Genomic DNA, 14506 nt, shown 5'->3' on the forward strand with positions numbered 1-14506 from the left:
ATTCACACAACACTGTGTTTTTATCTAGACTGTGTGCTTTATCTATGGCCACATAATAAATATCACTTCATGGTTTATGTTAAAGCAAGTTTTATTCATTTATTCATCATCCTCCAATTTATCTACTTATTTCTCACGGATACCCTGACTTTACCAGTGCGCAGCATATAGCCTTTGTTATTCTGGAGTCAGCAAACTTGCTACCACTTGACAGTTTATACAGACACAAGTTAAACTCTAGGTGCCTCAGTAGAGTTAATAGCTGCACTTGGTATGCTGTAAGAGCAGGATTAGGGTGTCTTTTTTGAAACATCAGTCACATTTTGTTGTTTGATTGATTGTGTGTTGTCACAGGAACACTAAAAATCACTCAGAGCACATTTAATCCCTGACAACGATTCAAAAGCAGTAAAACATGTAGGACTGTGATGGGGAAGGGAATATTTTAGTTAGAAAGAAATGTGAATAAATGGCTGAGAAAGGGAAAAAAGACAAGACAAACAGAAATATAAGTGCAATATGGAATCTATGAAAAAAATATCTAGTTATGAGACTGAACAATGAACTATGAGAAAAAGAAAACTGAGATATTGAAGTGAAGGAAAAAGGGAACATCGTGTTAAGAAGTTATTGAAGGGCAATAAAGAAGATGATCATTTAAAGAAAGAAAAAAAAAATCATAAAAAAAGTGAAAGAATATTAGAACGTAACAGATGGCTGTCTTAGATTCCATGAAAAGTAATTGGGCAAAATGAATAATTGAAGTTAAATCAGGGGTAGTCATAAGGGGTGTCTACCAAAAATATGTGGGTGCTTGTGCCTGATTCATGTATTTGTTAACCACTTGCCGTCTGCGTACGGTAATAGTACTGCGGCAAAGTGGCTCGTTATCGTCTGACAACGTAGATCTACGTCATCAGACACTCCCCTTTCTCGGCGGCGCATGCGCGCCGCCGGAGGCTCGCTCCCGCTGTATTCAGTCACAGCGGGAGTCGGGCCAGGGGAGGAGCAGCGGCGATCGCCGCTGCTCTTCCACGATCATCGGGAATCTAGTGTGGAGATCCTAAGTGACAGGCAGGGTCAGATTGCAGGGTTCAGCATAGCTGAACCCTGGATCTGTCCTTGTGTCACTCAGTCACCTCCCCCCACACACGTCAGTAAGCACCAGGCATACATTAACCCCTCCCTCTCCAATTAAATTAACCCCTTCCCTGCCAGTGTCATTTTTACAGTAACAGTGCATATATATATAGCACTGATTACTGCAGTAATGTCACTGGTAACCCCAAAAGTGTCAAAAATGTCAGTCAAGGGTCCGATCTGTCCGCCGCAATGTCGCAGTCCCGCAAAAAAAAACGCAGATCGCCGCCATTACTCGTTAAAAAAAAAAAACACCAAAAATGACAGAAATCTTTCCCTTAGTTAGTAAAGCAATAACTTTTGCGCAAACCAATCAAAATACGCTTATTGTGAATTTTTTTACCAAACATAGGTAGCAGAAAACAAATTGGCCAAAAATTTAAAAAAATTTTGATTTTTACATTTTTTGGGGGGGAATTTCATATAAAAAAATTTTAAAAATATTGTTGTTTTTTCAAAATTTACGCTCTTTTTTTGTTTATAGCACAAAAAGTAAAAATCGCACAGGTGATCAAATACCACCAAAAGAAAGCTCTGTTTGTGGGAAAAAAAGGACGTAAATTTCGTTTGGGTATGGCTTCGCACGACCGCGCAATTGTCAGTTAAAGTCGCACAGCGCCGAATCGCAAAAAGTGGCCCAGACGTAAGACAGCAAAATCCTCTAGTGGTAAAGTGGTTAAAGACAGTAATATGAATCTGCCCCTGTCTGCACTGAGGATGAAGTGTCCACACTGAACACTCCTTTGTTGGACGTCTTCCCTCCCTGGTCACTTTTTTAATAGGAATAAACAGAGCTTGATGGAGGGGGTAAAAGACTAGTCCTCTATCAGGTTCGCTCTACTTTAACACTTTATAGCAATAGACACATCCATAGATGCTACTGAGTCCAATAGCGGCTTTTGAATACACCCAGTGCTGTGTGCTGTCAATCAAAAGTTACTGAGACTTTTTGGGGAACCAGGTTTGTCTATAGCTAGACCAACGACACATACATTTCCAAATATTGGCATCAAAATTTTGGGTAATGACATGACCTGTATCCCGGTTTACATTAGCTTTCAGCCAAGCAATCTCCCTAGGTGGGGCAGGGAACACAGCTCTGTGCTACAAGCTGTCACATTCATTAGCACTTCCCAGCACAGGCACAGCCAGCTCAAGTCAGAGTACTGACTTATGCCAGTTCAAAGCTGGTCTTAATTTACCATGAGTTTGCTAAACTGAGAACTGGTGGTAATTCTTTAAGAATGTGTCACTGACATAGAACTACCTAAGTTTGCCCCACGTTTCAGTAATGTCACAGAGACTGGCACAAATGCTTGCCTAAATTAAGTTCAGATAGTTCTACCACCAAAATCTGTAATTTGTGCTTTTCAAATTCCCCTTTGCAAATAAAAGTTAAATAGACACAATAAACAAATACAGTGGGGAAAATAATCATTTGATTCCCTGCATATTTTGTACGTTACAAAGAAATGAAGGGTCTATCATTTTTATTATAGGTGTATTTTAAATGATAGAGACAGAATATCAATCAAAACGCCAAAACAAACATAAATCAAATGCTATAAATTAAGTTTGTGGAGCAGAGGTAGCCTGATATAACGGTCTGTTTACATCTGCCCGCACACAGAGCCATCACGTGTCCGCTGGACGTGGGCACAAACTAGACAGGCACAGATGTAAAAACAGACATCTGTCATATTTAGCTTTGCTGCAGCAGGGAGCAGCACCACGTGAAACAACGCTTATGATGGTATACTAAAATGAAACCTCATTTTATAAATACCGTATATACTCGAGTATAAGCCAACCGGAATATAAGCCGAGACCCCTAATTTTACCACAAAAAAGTGGGAAAACGTATTGACTCGAGTATAAGCCTGTAGGGTGGGACATGCAGCAGCTACTGTACCCAACTGGACCACCACGAGACGCAAAACAGGGGCTACGGGCATGGTACAGGAGATGGCGCAGGTCATAGTACAGGCATTGCACTGGTCATGGTAAGGGCATGGCGCAGATCAGGGCACAGGTGATGGTACAGGCATGGCACAGGTGATGGAACAGGCATGTCACAGGTCATGGTACAGGCATGTCACAGGTCATGGTACAGGCATGGTATAGGCATGGCACAGGTGATGGTATAGGCATGGCACAGGTGATGGTATAGGCATGGCACAGGTGATGGTATAGGCATGGCACAGTAAGTACAGGCATGGAACAGTATGTACAGGCATGGCACAGTAGGTATAGGCATGGCACAGTATGTACAGGCATGGCACAGGAGATGCAGTGCTGCGGGCATGGTACAGGAGAATGTCCTGTACCATGCCCGCAGCACTGCATGAGGAAATGCAGGGGCTGCGGAGGAGTCTCACTTACCTGTCGGTGAGGTGCCGTCTTCGTGCCACCCGGCTCCGCCAATACGTCACCGCAAATGCGCCGCCGATGCTCGGGAAAGGCCGAACACTCGGCTATTCCGGGGCATGCGGAACATGCGCAGTGACACGTCGGCACCGATCGGCGCCATTTTTAAAAAGACACTCTAGTCAGTGACTCGAGTATAAGCCGAGGGGTGCATTTTCAGCATGAAAAAATATGCTGAAAAACTCGGCTTATACTCGAGTATATACGGTATTTTGTGAGATAACAGTGATGTACTGCATAGCAAAAACACCAAATTCTCTTCATTTTCCTCTGGTGTTGGTACATTGCATAATGGATGGTGCAGTTTTCAAACATCTGTTACATCACTGGATTGTGGCAAAGTATTAGTTAGTATATAGCGATTTATAAAAAAAAAAACAAATCCACCAAATTGTACTGGACCCAAAATTCATAAATAATACAAATCAAACATTAAAAAAAAAAAGGCAGCTTCCTTCCACCAAACAATATCACATCAATAGACTTGTATAAGGAGCGCCCACTTAATTTTGTATCAAATTGAAATTGTCGGTTTTTGGAGATTCATATGTATCCGAATCTCCAAATCACAAAAATAACAAATTTCATCAAATTTATATTATTAAAGACGAGTCTCTATTCTCTGCCACATCCAAGTTCAATATATATACAAAATTTTGCAGACCCCCAGTTCTGCCTACCTAGGCGGACTTTACTGGCAATGTATTGAGACAAAATAGAATAATATAAAAATTATACATTTTATTCACATAGTACAAAAAAGACAACATACATCTGTATAATATAAGGCACATAACATCTAGAGCAAGTATACATGACATTTATCATATACATTACAATATAAAAACAACATGCAACAGGATATAAAGGACACTAGAACAAAAGGCATCCTCTCCTAATAAGGAGGTCTAGGTGATCTTATGCACCCCACAATGACCCCATGAGGTGAAGAAGTTCCAGTGGTAGATGATATTACAGCCAGTAGGTCGACGCATTTCGCAAACCTTAGCTTTATCAAGACCAAGCTGTAAGTATAACTTTATTTCTGTTGAGCATGAAAGAACATACATTAGTGACCATGAAATAAAAAAAAAAAAAAGATATACTGTTCATATGTATTTTTCTTGCCCTGTCCAAAGTACTCTTTAGACTTACACATATGTCATTTGAGACCTTTAACAGAGCTATGTCTGTGGATCCATTCAGGGAGTGTCAATATCCGGGCATACATCCACATCACATAAAAACCTATCCTCTATTTACACGACTGAGGGTCCTCATTCTGATAACCAAGAGTAGCTGATATATGGGGGCCACAAAAAGGGACCAAATGGCAGCCTGAAGGACATATAAGGTATATATCTTAAATAACTATAGCAGCTTTTATTTTAGAGTGATTACATAGATATAATCTATAGTATATAGTGGGGATCGAAAGTTTGGGCACCCCAGGTAAAAATTTGTATTAATGTGCATAAAGAGGCCAAGGAAAGATGGAAAAATCTCCAAAAGGAATCAAATTACAGATTAGACAGTCTTATAATATGTCAACAAACGTTAGATTTTATTTCCATCATTGACACTTTCAAAATTACAGAAAACAAAAAAATGGTGTCTGCAAAAGTTTGGGCACCCTGCAGAATTTATAGCATGCACTGCCCCCTTTGCAAGGCTGAGACCTGCCAGTGTCATGGATTGTTCTCAATCATTGTCTGGGAAGACCTGTTGATGTCAAACTCAAAGGTTTAAAATGCCCAGACTCATCTGACAGTTGTCTAGAAAACTGAAACTGAAAATAGTTGACTAACAAAGCTGGAGAAGGCTATAAGAAGATAGCAAAGCATTTTCAGATATCAATATCCTCTGTTCGGAATGTAATTAAGAAATGGCAGTCATCAGGAATAGTGGAAGTTAAAGCAAGATCTGGAAGACCAAGAAAAATATCAGACAGAACAGCTCGCAGGATTGTGAGAAAAACAATTCAAAACCCACGTTTGACTGCACGATCCCTCCAGAAAGATCTGGCAGACACTGGAGTTGTGGTACACTATTCCACTATAAAGAGATACTTGTACAAATATGGTCTTCATGGAAGAGTCATCAGAAGAAAACCTCTTCTATTTCCTCACCACAAAAATCAGCGTTTGAACTTGGCAAATGAACATATAGACAAGCCTGATGCATTTTGGAAACAAGTTCTGTGGACCGATGAGGTTGAAATGGAACTTTTTGGCCGGAATGAGCAAAGGTACGTTTGGAGAAGAAGGGGCACAGAATTTAATGAAAAGAACCTCTGTCCAACTGTTAAGCATGGGGGGTGGATCAATCATGCTTTGGTGTTGTATTGCAGCCAGTGGCACAGGGAGCATCTCACGAGTAGAAGGAAAAATGGATTCAATAAAATTTCAGCAAATTTTGGATGGTAACTTGATGCCATCTGCGAAAAAGCTGAAGTTAAAGAGAGGATGGCTTCTACAAATGGATAATGATCCTAAACACACCTCGAAATCGGGGATTACATCAAGAGGCATAAACTGAAGGTTTTGCCATGGCCTTCACAATCTCCTGACCTCAACATAATTGAAAATCTATGGATAGACCTTAAAAGAGCAGTGCATGACAGACAGCCTAGAAATCTCAAAGAACTGGAAGACTTTTGTAAGGAAGAATGGGCAAAGATACCTCAAACAAGAATTGAAAGACTCTTGTCTGGCTACAAAAAGCGTTTACAAGCTGTGATACTTGCCAAAGGGGGCAGTACAAGATATTAACTCTGCAGGGTGCCCAGACTTTTGCAGACGCCATTCTTTTGTTTTCTGTCATTTTGAAAGTGTAAATGATGGGAATAAAATCTAACTTTTGATGACATATTATAATAATGTCTAATCTGTAATTTGATGCCTTTTGGAGATTTATCCATCTTTCCTTGGCTTCTTTATGCACATTAATACAAATTTTTACCTGGGGTGACCAAACTTTCGATCCCCACTGTATATATACAGCTGCAAGACAAAGTATGTGAACCCTTTGGAATGATATGGATTTCTGCACAAATTGGTCATAAAATGTGACCTGATCATCATCTAAGTCACAACAATAGACAATCACCGTCTGCTTAAACTAAAAACACACAAATAATGAAATGTTGCCATGTTTTTATTGAACACACCATGTAAACATTCACAGCGCAGGTGGAAAAAGTATGCGAAGCCCTAGACTAATGACATCTCCAAGAGCTAATTGGAGTGAGATGTCAGTCAACTGGAGTCCAATCAATGAGATGAGATTGGAGGTGTTTGTTACAGCTGCCCTGCCCTATAAAAAACACACACCAGTTCTGGGTTTGCTTTTCACAAGAAGCATTGCCTGATGTGAATGATGCCTCACACAAAAGAGCTCTCAAAAGACCTACGATTAATAATTGTTGACTTGCATAAAGCTGGAAAGGGTTATAAAAGTATCTCCAAAAGCCTTGCTGTTCATCAGTCCACGGTAAGACAAATTGTCTATAAATGGAGAAAGTTCAGCACTGCTGCTACTCTCCCTAGAAGTGGCCGTCATGTAAAGATGACTGCAAGAGCACAGGGCAGACTGATCAATGAGGTGAAGAAGAATCCTAGAGTGTCAGCTAAAGACTTACAAAAGTCACTGGCAAATGCTAACATCCCTGTTAGCAAATCTACAATACGTAAAACACTAAACAAGAATGGATTTCATGGGAGGATACCACAGAGGAAGCCACTGCTGTCCAAACAAAACATTGCTGCACATTTACAGTTTGCCCAAGAGCACCTGGATGTTTCACAGCAGTACTGGCAAAATATTCTGTGGACAGATGAAACCAAAGTTGAGTTGTTTGGAAGAAACCTACAACACTATGTGTGGCGAAAAAGAGGCACAGCGCACCAACATCAATACCTCATCCCAACTGTGAAGTATGGTGGTGGGGGCATCATGGTTTGGGGCTGCTTTGCTGTGTCAGGGCCTAGACGGATTGCTGTCATCGAAGGAAAAATGAATTCCCAAGTTTATCAAGACATTTTGCAGGAGAACGTAAGGCCATCTGTCTACCAGCTGAATCTCAACAGAAGATGGGTGTTACAATAGGACAATGACCCAAAGCATAGAAGTAAATCAACAGAATGGCCTAAACAGAAGAAAATAGGCCTTCTGAAGTGGCCCAGTCAGAGTCCTGACCTCAACCCGATTGAGATGCTGTGGCATGACCTCAAGAAAGCGATTCACACCCGACATCCCAAGAATATTGCTGAACTGAAACGGTTCTGTAAAGAGTTAGGTCAAGAATTACTCCTGACCGTTGTGCATGTCTGATCTGCAACTACAGGAAACGTTTGGTTGAAATTATTGCTGCCAAAGGAGGTTCAACCAGTTATTAAATCCAAGGGTTCACATACTTTTTCCACCTGCACTGTGAATGTTTACATGGTGTGTTCAATAAAAACATGGCAACATTTCATTCTTTGTGTGTTATTAATTTTAAGCAGACTGTGATTGTCTATTGTTGTGACTTAGATGATGATCAGATCACATTTTATGACCAATTTGTGCAGAAATCCATATCATTCAAAAGTGTTCACATACTTTTTCTTGCAGCTGTATATGCAAAGTAATATACTTTCAGCAGGCCAAGGGTCTCATACATGAGTGAATGAGACCCTTGGTCTGCTGAAGGTATATTATTTTGTATAATATATACATACATACTATAGACTATATCTATGTAATCCCTCTAAAATAAAAGCTGCTATAGTTATTCAAGATATATACCTTATATGTCCTTCAGGCTGCCATTTGGCCCCTTTTTGTGGCCCCCATATATCAGCTACTCCTGGGTATCGGAATGAGGACCCTCGGTCGTGTACATAGAGGATAGGTTTTTTTTTTAGCTCTGTTAAAGGCCTCAAATTACATATGTGTAAGTCTAAAGAATACTTTGGACAGGACAAGAAAAATACATATTTATATCTTTCTTTTTTTTTTCTTTTTTTTTTTTAAATTTCATGGTCACTAATGTATGTTCTTTCAAGCTCAACAGAAAGTTATACTTACAGCTTGGTCTTGATAAAGCTAAGGTTTGCGAAATGCGTTGACCTACTGGTTGTAATATCATCTACCACTGGAACTACTTCACCTCATGGGGTTATCATGGGGTGCATAAGATCACCTATGCCTCCTTATTAGGAGAGGGTGCCTTTTGTTCTAGTGTCCTTCATATCCTGTTGCATGTTGTTTTTATATTGTAATGTATGTGATATATGTGATGTATACTTGCTCTATATGTTATGTGCCTTATATTAAACAAATGTGTGTTGTATTTTTTGTACTATGTGAATAAAATGTATAATTTTTATATTATTCTATTTAGTCTCAATACATTGCCAGTAATTTTCGCCTAGGTAGGCAGAACTGGGGTTCTGCAAAATTTTGTAAATTTATATTATTATTTTAACAATTAATTATAACGAAACAACAAATTAATTTGTATTCATTCCATTCAGATAATATTATTATATCGTTTGGGACTATTGTTATTGTTTGAAGCATCTGAAATAACATAATTACATAACGAATTATCCAAATTGATTTGGATCTATTTTGTTTTTATTTTGCATTAACATTTTTCATTATTTTAGAAAATGCACTACATATGAAATGGAAACGTAGTGCAATAAATACAGTAGAGGTATAAAAGTGAAACAAACTAATTAAAAATATATTCTTCCTTATCAGCTTTGCTTCCAGGGTCTAGACTAATAACGTGCACAGTGACATATGTATCAAAACATTTTCCTTAGTTAATTAATGTCTTTACAGCAAGCTCTTTAGCAAGGAATATGCATTCCACATTAAAGCGGAGTTCCGGCCATGAAAAAAATGTTTCACTAAAAATACCCCCGGGACAGTCAGGGCTAGTACATTCCACAATGGAAAGCCTCTGATCTGTCCCGGTTCGCACTTACCTGCAAGAAGAAATACTTACCTTTAAAATTTCTTCTCCAGCGTTGCCATCTCGGATGTGGGCAGCTGAAGCCAGCGCGATCCTCTTCTGCGTCCTCTTCCGTGTCCTCTTCTCCCAGAATGCGTCTGCACCGGCCCTTCTCGTCACTTACGGTGCGGTGCCGCATTCCTCCACAGCTTCTGGGCATGCCCAGAAGCTGTTTAACAGCGTCGCACCGGAAGTGACGAGTGGGGCTGGTGCCGGCACATTGATTCCTGGGAGCGATGACGTTCAGCTCCCAGGAATCATTGCAAACCGGAAGTGACGGCGTGGGCCGGGGCCACCGAGGGAGGAAGTGGAAGAAAGGTGAGTATATTTTTCTGCAATTACAAGGTAAGTAAAAAAAATAAAAAATCGTAACTAACCATTTCCTTTTCAGGTGCTAAAAAGCAAGCGGATGGCCACAAAATCGATTATGTCAATTTTGTGGCCGGAACTCCGCTTTAATAATTATGCTACCAAAATTAGTGTGTGCTGTAAATTGCCTCCATCATTGTTCCTGTTTCTTCTTTTTGGAGGCTGCCATTTTGCTGAAGCCCAGAGCCCCTGAGCAGCAATAAATCTTTAGGCTGTCAGCAGACCAGCCTCTAGTGGCTCTGATTTTCCGCTCAGTGTCAAAAAATCAAGAGCAACTGAGCATGTGCAGAGCAGGGTGAGACAGTATTCCTGGATTTTAAAAAGTATAGGTGCTTATTTTTAATGTTTCCCATAGCTATACCTTCAAAAGGGGCCAACCTAAAGTAATCTAACAGGACTTACAACCCAAATTCCAAAAAGTTGGCACACCATGTAAAATCTCCAAAAAAAAAACAACAGAATGCAATAGTTTGCAAATCTCATAAATACATATTTATTCACAATAGAAAATAGAAAACATAAAATACTTGCACTGAAAATATACCTTAAAAAAGAAAAGGGTCATTTTGAAATTGATGGCAGCAACACGCCACAAAAAAGATGGGACAGGGCCATGTTTACAACAGCGTAACGTCCCCTCTTCTTTTAACATCATTGTGTAAACACCTGGGAACTGAGGAGACCAGCTGCTGACAGCGTTGATCAGATATGGCTTCTTGCATTTTTGGATGGCACAGCGAGCTGTGTTCACAGACAGTGATTTTTGGAAGTATTCCTGAGCCCATGAAGTAATGTCGACCTTGTCCCTTGCGTAGAGTTTTCTCCAGATTCTCTGATTCTTTTTTGATAATAGTATTTACTGTAAAAAATGATACAGTGCATCCGGAAACTATTCACAGCACTTCCCTTTTTCCACATTTTGTTATGTTACAACCTTATTCAAAAATGGATTAAATTCATTATTTTCCTCAAAATTCTACAATCCATACCCCATAATGACAATGTGAGAGAAGTTTGAAATCTTTGCAAATTTATTAAAAATAAAAAATGAAAAAAATTACATGTACATAAGTATTCATAGCCTATAGCATGACACTCAAAATTGAGCTCAGTTGCATTCGGTTTCCACTGATCATCGTTGAGATGTTTCTACAACTTGGAGTTCACATGTGGTAAGTTCAGTTGATTAGACATGATTTGGAAAGGCACACACTTGTCTATATACGGTCCCACAGTCAACAGTGCATGCCAATACAAATCAAGCCATGAAGTCCAAGGAATTGTCTGTAGATCTCCGAGACAGGATTAGATCGAGGCATATATCTTGGGAAGGGTACAGAAACATTTCTGCAGCATTGATGGTCCCAATGTGCACAGTGACTTCCATCATCTGTAAATGGAAGAAGTTTGGAACCACTAGGACTCTACCTAGGGTGGGCCGCCCAGTGAAACTGAGCGATGGGGGAGAATGGCCTTAGTAAGGGGGGTGACAAAGAACCGGATGGTAACTCTGACAGAGCTCCAGCATTTCTCTGTGGAGATAGGAGAACCTTCCAGAAGAACAATGATCTCTGCAGCACTCCACCAATTAGGCCTGTATGGTAGAGTGGCCAGACGGAAGCCACTTCTCAGTAAAAAGAACATGACAGCCCACCTGGAGTTTACCAAAAGGCACCTGAAGGACTCTCAGATCATTAGAAACAAAATTCTCTGGTCTGATGAAACAAATATTGAACTCTTTGGCCTGAATTTGAAGTGTTATGTCTGGAGGAAACCAGGTAACGCTCATCACCTGGCCAATACCATCCCTACAGTGAAGCATGGTGGTGGCAGCATCATGCTGTGGGGATGTTTTTCAGTGACAGGAAATGAGAGACTAGTCAAGATTGAGGGGAAGATGAATGCAGCAATGCACAGAGACATCCATGATAAAAACCTGCTCTAGAGCGCTCTGGACCTCAGACCGGGCCGAAAATGAATCTTCCAACTGGACAACGACCCTAAGCACACAGCCAAGATAAAAATGGAGTGGCTATGGGACAACTCTGTGAATGTCCTTGAGTGGCCCAGACATGAACCTGATTGAACATCTCTGGAAAGATCTGAAAATAGCTGTACACCGACATCCAGCCCGATGGAGCTTGAGAGGTCTTGCAAAGAAGAGTGGGAAAAGCTGCCCAAAAAAAGGTGTGCCAAGCTTGGAGCATCATACTCAAAAGACTTCAGGCTTTAATTGACGCTGTACAAAGGTACTTCAATAAAATATTGAGCAAAGGCTGTGAATACTTATGAACATGTGATTTTTTTGTTTTTATTTTTTAATAAATTTGCAGATTTCAAACAAACTTCTATCACATTGTCATTATGGGGAATTGTTTGTAGAATCTTGAGGAAAATAATGAACTGAATCTGTTTTATATTAAGGCTGTAAGATAACAAAATGTGGAAAAAAGTGAAGGGCTGTGAATACTTTCCAGATGCACTGTATATTTAAAGTCTTCGCAATTTTACATTGAGGAACATTATTCTGAATTTGTTTAACAATTTGTAGACACAGATTTTGACAGATTGATGATCCTCTGCCATCTTTACTTCTGAGACACACTGACTCTCTATAATGCTGCTCTTTTTTTTGCCTTGTAGCACAGCACTAATTTATAATTCTGCCATTTTACCAGCAGTAGCTAATGTAGAAAATGTTTTTTTTTTTTGCGTTTCAATACGTTTTTATTGAGATTATATAGAGTAGAACAAAAAAAGAGATTAAGGAAGGATTATAAAACAGATATAGGTAGCCACACAGTGCAACATATACGAAGAACAAAGACCAGTCTGTGAGTACATTCGCCAAGTTGTAGGTAATATTGCTAAGGTTGTAGCACATATATTTCAACAGAATATACAGTGGGTACAGAAAGTATTCAGACCCCCTTCAATTTTTCACTCTTTGTTATATTGCAGCCATTTGCTAAAATCATTTAAGTTCATTCTTCTTTCTCATGAATGTACACATAGCACCCCATACTGACAGAAAAACACAGAATTGTTGACAGTGTTGCAGATTTATTAAAAAAGACAAACTGAAATATCACATGGTCCTAAGTATTCAGACCCTTTGCTCAGTATTTAGTAGAAGCCCCCTTTTGATCTAATACAGCCAGGAGTCTTTTTGGGAAAGATGCAACAAGTCTTTCACACCTGGATTTGGGGATCCTCTGCCATTCCTCCTTGCAGATCCTCTCCAGTTCTGTCAGGTTGGATGGTAAACGTTGGTGGACAGCCATTTTTAGGTCTCTCCAGAGATGCTCAATTGGGTTTAAGTCAGGGCTCTGGCTGGGCCATTCAAGAACAGTCACGGAGTTGTTGTGAAGCCACTCCTTCATTATTTTAGCTGTGTGCTTAGGGTCATTGTTTTGTTGGAAGGTAAACCTTCGGCCCAGTCTGAGGTCCAGAGCACTCTGGAGAAGGTTTTTGTCCAGGATATCCCTGTACTTGGCCGCATTCATCTTTCCCTCGATTGCAACCAGTCGTCCTGCCCCTGCAGCTGAAAGACACCCCCACAGCATGATGCTGCCACCACCATGCTTCACTGTTGGGACTGTATTGGACAGGTGATGAGCAGTGCCTGGTTTTCTCCACACATACCGCTTAGAATTAAGGCCAAAAAGTTCTATTTTGGTCTCATCAGACCAGAGAATCTTATTTCTCACCATCTTGGAGTCCTTCAGGTGTTTTTTTAGCAAACTCCATGCGGGCTTTCGTGTGTCTTACACTGAGGAGAGGCTTCCGTCGGGCCACTCTGCCATAAAGCCCCGACTGGTGGAGGGCTGCAGTGATGGTTGACTTTCTACAACTTTCTCCCATCTCCTGACTGCATCTCTGGAGCTCAGCCACAGTGATCTTTGGGTTCTTCTTTACCTCTCTCACCAAGGCTCTTCTCCCCCGATAGCTCAGTTTGGCCGGACGGCCAGCTCTAGGAAGGGTTCTGGTTGTCCCAAACGTCTTCCATTTGAGGATTATGGAGGCCACTGTGCTCTTAGGAACCTTAAGTGCAGCAGAAATCTTTTTGTAAACTTGGCCAGATCTGTGCCTTGCCACAATTCTGTCTCTGAGCTCTTCAGGCAGTTCCTTTGACCTCATGATTCTCGTTTGCTCTGACATGCATTGTGATCTGGAAGGTCTTATATAGACAGGTGTGTGGCTTTCCTAATCAAGTCCAATCAGTATAATCAAACACAGCTGGACTCAAATGAAGGTGTAGAACCATCTCAAGGATGATCAGAAGAAATGGAAAGCACCTGAGTTAAATATATGAGTGTCACAGCAAAGGGTCTGAATACTTAGGACCATGTGATATTTCAGTTTTTCTTTTTTAATAAATCTGCAACAATGTCAACAATTCTGTGTTTTTCTGTCAGTATGGGGTGCTATGTGTACATTCATGAGGAAGAAGAATGAACTTAAATGATTTTAGCAAATGGCTGCAATATAACAAAGAGTGAAAAATTTAAGGGGGTCTGAATACTTTCCGTACCCACTGTATCTTATACCATTCGACCCATG

The sequence above is a fragment of the Pelophylax lessonae genome (genome assembly GCF_965119305.1).
Source record: "Pelophylax lessonae genome assembly, chromosome: 5".
NCBI classification, from domain to species: domain Eukaryota; kingdom Metazoa; phylum Chordata; class Amphibia; order Anura; family Ranidae; genus Pelophylax; species Pelophylax lessonae.